Below are 6,296 nucleotides of genomic sequence, written 5' to 3'. Positions count from 1 at the left end.
CTTCCGCTCTGTTTCGTCGAGGAGCTGTTGCCAGACGCCTCGCTTGCTACCTCGCTGACAACGGACACGCTCCTGGCCCTCCTTTCCGGTTTCGTGACTCGGCTCCCGCGACGCCAGCGGTGACCCCGGACTTCTTCCGCGTAGTTCGGCGACGAGCTGGCAGTCTGGATGCGAACGACGCTACGCTGGTCATCGCCGACGATCTCGTTGTGCACGGTGGTGATGAAGCGGTCGATGAAGACGGTGCTGAAGATCGCGATGAGGGTGCTGGGAAGCAGCAGGCTCAGCGCCAACACCAGCAGCTGCAGGTAGAGGAAGAGCGGCTGCATCCGCAGGGCGCAGCGTTGGATGACGTGCAGGCACAGCCGGAAGAACACGGTCGTCTCGTCGCCCAGGAAGGCGACGGCGAACAGGACAGACGCCGTCAGTACACCAGGCTGTGTTGGTTAAGAAAAGAAGAGGCGTTATTGACACTTTATTACATGACAAAAATATGCGTCATTTATTTATCGCCAAAAATAAAGCTATAGTGCTAAATAGCAGCAGCGACGTCCTAAAAAGCTGAAGATGTATAGTTCACTGATTGCATAAATTACTTGCCTGCTGTCGAGTGGTACTTCAACAGCTGCAGAGATTATGCGCGAAGCTGTCATTGGCACGAGTGATATAACCCAAATGCGTGCGCCGAATGTGCAACCTTTAAGCTTTTTTCGAAATCGCTGCCATGAGAACCTGCACTTTGCATGGACCCTTGATTCGTATGTCTGGTCGGACCTCGCTCGTATGTGTCATCGGGCTCTTCGTTTGGTAAGCACACAGGGAAATCTGCTAGCGCTGCTGAGTTCGGCCTCGGCGGTAGAAGTTCAGACTTTCAATGAATCAAGATGCCAACATCTTGGCTAGTTGCACTGCCATCTATTCAAGATGTTAACAATGGCGAACGCGCATAAAGACTGAGAACGTGTGAGCACCGACCTACGCCACTTAATATCATCAAAGTCGCGGCAAATAGTTCTACATTTCTGCACCTGACATGTGCGCACCGTATAGCAGCGAACATTTTCGGATTCTGGCTACGCTGAAGTGTGACGGCATGAAACCGCAAAAATAACAACACCCTTGGCTATAGGTGGAACTGCTTTTGAGACACTAACGCCAAGGTATTCAGCAGCCAGGTCGTCTGCGTCATAAATGTCGCCCAGGGGCAGAATGGCGATAGGCAGCATGGCGGCTACGGCTGGCGGAAGCAGGCGGCCCATGAGACCTACCACGGTCAGCAGGATGCAGTAGATGCAGGTGCCTTCCTGCATAAGATGAGGCGTAAGTTTTCGCGTCGAAGAGCACACTTCACGGGCTCTGCACAGTATAAGAGAAGACGACTGTGGTTCGATATGTGTGTGGATATTAGTAGTTTTAACAGCTGTACTTATATTATGTGGTGATAAGATATGACATATATAAAGGTGAACGGCATCAAAAAAATTGGAGGACGCGCAAGCTTCGCTTTGAAGAGTGGAACGCGATAGCGTTATCGCACCCCGTTCCCACCGGCCACTCATTCGCTCGGCATGCTCTTGACGAGACGAAGGGGAGAAGCGGGCGAGTGGCGCGCCACCTGTTGGGGGCAGCGCCGTACATAGCGGCGAGGGGGTCTTCTGTGTTTGCCGCAAGCTGGCTCTGCGTGTGCGACAAGCGCAGAAGAAATGTAACGGTAACGTACTTCGCTACTCGTTTAAATGCGACTTCTGTAATTTACATGCTCGTAATTTCCGATACACACCGCAGTATAACTTTCTACGGCACGTTTCTAAGGCAACATCCCATTCGCTAGAGGCGCTTTTGTCCCACTATAAACCGTCGAACTCATGGCTGAGTGCTAGCGTCTCCGTCTCACACTCCGGAGACCCTGGCTCGATTCCCACCAGCCCATCTCGCAAGTTGTTTTTATTTATAAATTGTTTTCCAGGATTTGTCGCTCACGGCCAACGCCGCCGACACCGGCTTTTCTGCGACACGAGCTCCTTAACACTGTCGCGTTAATATTTCATCGCGTTTAACTTAAAGATAATGTAGATACAGAACAGTCTGCGTGTAAGATCTGGCTTTTTAAACGCGAGCTGGAGCGCCACAGAACGCCTCACGAATCACAGTTTTTAATATTGAAACTAAAAAAAAAACCACCCTAATCGCTCGCTGGAAGGGACGCAGGGGCTCCTCTGCCTGACGCTGCATGCTGCGTAGCGTCGATACCGCGGCCACCGCAGGGTGGCACGACGAGCCCCTCTTGTGAGAAACTCGGATTGCGCACACCGCTCATACTTGCACGTATTCTGATTGGTGTCTGGTTGCCCAGGCGCGGCTACGCGAGCCAGCCCAGGGCAGCCTATACCGCCCAGCACCCGCGGCGCGCTGAAAATTCTCGGACGCGATCTGCTGGAACTTGCAACATGGACTTGGACGATGCGACACCACCGGGTGCACGCATATTCTACTTAAGTGCTGTGTAAAGGCTGCTGACAAAACAACTACGCAATTACCGGCTCTGTGGCTTTAGCAACGTTCGTTCGGTGGTAGTATACTAGTAGAAATACTACCGATTTATAACAATTTTAGTGAAGGTGAAATTTCGTTGGAGTTGGCACTCAATATAAGAAATTGCACACAGAGGAGAAGAGGAGCTCATTCGTGAATTTTTGTTGAACTACACGAACGACGATGGCGTGCCCTCAAGGAATTATGTTTCGTTTGTGCAATTGAGATAGCGTTTACTACCCTACGACGCTCTACAGCGCTACCAAGCTTTCAATAGCCGCTTCGCGTAAAAAAAAAAAAACTGTAGATTCAGCGAATGTTTCTCTTCTTTTGCGTAAGGTAGCGCTCATTTTTCGAGAATATAGGGCCCACCAAAAGGAGTGATTTGTCTTGCCGTCGTTGGGACAGATCACACGTGTAAAATGTGTGTGGATTTGGACTGTGTAAGGCACAACAGTAATGCGTTGAGATGCAGTGCTTATCCGGTTGCCAAAACAAATTCTTAACTATGGCAGTCGAATGCTCAATGAGATGACGAGAACTTTTCAACACTGAGCACTCATACTTAGCCATTCACAAGGCGGCCGCTGCACATGAAACAATATATCTTCTTTACGATTAAGTTTAAGGACCATTGACAGCTAAATTTCGTTTGTGACTTTTATGTTTTAATGATTAGTTCTGTGTCTGATAACCACAAAATGAAACCATAGACCCTCTAAAATTAAGTGACATATAATTATTTGTTGTTAGCGTCGGTAATTATGATGAATTTTAACGTCACTTCAATACGGGCGCCGAATGCCATAAGAAACGAGCGCAGCACTGCAGCGGTGAACTCTGGGGTTTTACTTGCCAAAACCCCGATTTTATTATGATGCACGCTGTAGTAGGGGACTCTGGATTAATTTTTACCACGAGGGAATGTTTACCATGCCCACAATAGACGGTAAACGCGCGTTTTTGCATTGCGCCCCCATAGAAACGCTGCCGGGATTTGATCCCGCGACCTCGTGCTTAACAGCGAAACACCATAACCGCTAAGCCACTGCGGCGGGTGCAGCTGCTGCCAACTCAAATGAGCATTTCTGTTCACTTTAACACCACAATAAAATATGTCCCAGGCAACGTTCGCCATAAATACTCCATCAGATGTACCTGCGTATATGCTGGAGAATCGAACAAGACAAACATATCGAGTTTGAAATTTAAGTGCCAGTGGTCCTTCAACGCTTGAGGCGAGTGCAAAGTGTCCCAATTGACTTCGGCTGAATGAGTTTTGGCCATAATATGACACCTCTTCGAGCCACGGTAAATGATAAACGTACAGTTTCAGTCACAAAAAAGTACGGTTTCTCTCTGCCTCTCTTGAAGTCCTTTCAAACATACTAGGGCTAAGTGATCAAGGCAGTGACGTCAAGCGGTGCGCTATACTCATCGCATTCAATTTGATAACTGTTCTAATCGCTCAGCTTTAGGCCTACTTTAATTGTTTTGGCTGTGGGTCTAATGGCGCCGTTGCTGTATGCGCTGATACCGGGCATCTCCCAAGTGGTTTCGTTCTGAAGCTCCTCCCATCGTCCGTCTCGAGAATCGGTTCCTGACTAAGACAGTGACAGGCAGTTAGGATAGGAGGCTCAGTTCGTTGGAAATAGGGCTCATTGTTATCTCAGAATATAGGATAAAACTGCTAATGATTGCCGACGACGTTCGCAAGTATTTTGTGTCAATGCGGCTCAGAAATTTCGCATGCGCGTACCTTATCGGCGAAAACGAAAGGCAGCAGGTAGACGGGCATGAGAAACTCGAGGCACTCCACGAAGCTGCGTTCCTTTCGCTGCAGCTCCACCTCTGGTGTCGTCGAGCTCTTCTTCGTCATCTCGCCTGTGAGTGGGCAGCCACGTTGCTATATATTTTTCCTGTATAGATTCCTCTGCAAGGCGCATTACGAACCTGGGTCCGTATTGATACGGTAGTTCTTATGCTAGAATTCTTCTTAAAAGTAGGTGACAACCAATCGTCGCGTTGAACATACCATGAGCAAAGGCGGACCAGTAATAGCACATAATATTTGCGAACGAAAATCGTTGCGAGATCGACCCTTTGTTCTCAGTAGAGTTCAATTCGCACCTCTAACAAACTTCAAATTTTCCTATGTTTTCAAGATGGATGGATTTCTACCCCATTCAAGCATTCTGACTCAGCTAGGCCGGACCTTCCCTTTGACGGGCAGCGTCTAGACCCTTTGGTTGTTACTGAAGAGAAGCCCCGCGAGACAATCCAGAATAGCCTGCTAATTCAACGGACAGAAAATATAATAGCATGGCGCATCTTTTAGCCAATATAGAACCTTTCCCGTCTCTTGCTAACTCTTGTGTCCTGCCAGTTGATCAGAAATCTATGAAGGATATGTCCCATAACGTATACCTCAAGAGTTGCATTTATCGTTGTTAAGGTCTTAAACCTGTTTGATAAGTTTGGAGGGGCAAAAAAGCCCAATGTCCATTAGAACTTAAGCGAAAGTATTATTTTTATACATCTGCAAACTCTATGCGAACAAGCGGGACCGAACGCATCTGAGGGTGGCAGTCTCATCACATTTATGGTGCTTGGAAGTGGGCTATAGCGTTCACATCATCCCGACTGACAAGCTCCAACGCGAAGAGTCGATTCTGTCCTCTGTTTGAATTTTGCTGAAAGCGACACATATGGAACACTCATCGATCACCTGGAATGCATCCCTCGCTGCTTGGCTGCATCGTTTGGGGTGTGGTGCTCGTTGTGGCCATGGCTTTTGCCGGCCGTGCTCCCTAAACCAAACAGGAACAACGTCGCCGCTCGACAAGGGATCAGGACCGTGAGAGGGCTGCCAGGAGTAGAGATTAAATGTTCCAGTCAATGCGGAGGAACACAACGAAGCCTCCGCGCGGGAACGCTCCTTTCTTCTTTGTCTTCGGTCGCGCTGGCACATGGATGTCAGTGCGATACGCTTGTTAGAAAGCGGAAAACCGTCCTCTACTGGACATTCTTAGTTGAAACTTGGGAAAAAAATTAGTTTTGCGTCCTTTTAAAAACTGACCACCTGAATTTAGAAGTACACAGTAATCTAAAGAATTTTTTAGTAACTTCCGCTAAATTTCTTTCTGCTGGGTGAAGAAAGAGAAAGAGAGAGAGCGAAAACAAAGATACGAGGTCAACCTAAAGGAGGATGCAGATTTTCATGCACAGAAGGACATAAGCCACACGCTGATTTATTGCTTCAGCTTCGTTATGGGTGGCGGTGTGGGTAACTAATATTGGAGTTGCAGCCACATTAGATAAATACAGAAGAATGCTGACGCGGTAACATTCGCAAGTGACGTCACAGGCTAAATTTACGCAACCAAATTACGCTTTTGGCAGGCCGAAAATGTCGGTTTTCGACAATCTCACAGCATTCGTTTCCTCTTGGGTGCAACAGTGCGTCTTAGATAGCAAAAAGCCACGTATCTCTCGTAACTGCCGGCGATGCATGAAGTGCACCGCTGAAGCGAGACTCGGCAGATGTATGTTTTCATTCCTGCGCTGTATCCGATTTTGTGTGCGCCCGTGCCTAGCCTAGGCCCTCCGCAGCTGCAATGAACGGCTTCCGGCGTGGTCTAGTGGCTAGAGTATCTGGATTTCACGCACGAGGCCTGGGTTCAGTTCCCGGTGTCGGCTTCGGAATAGTTGTGTGGTGTAAAGGTGAGCATGTGGACTTTGAATTCAGCTACCCGAGTTTGAGC

This window comes from Dermacentor andersoni, chromosome 3 (genome assembly GCF_023375885.2).
Source record: "Dermacentor andersoni chromosome 3, qqDerAnde1_hic_scaffold, whole genome shotgun sequence".
NCBI lineage: Eukaryota > Metazoa > Arthropoda > Arachnida > Ixodida > Ixodidae > Dermacentor > Dermacentor andersoni.
Note: the sequence above shows the minus strand (reverse complement) of the source record.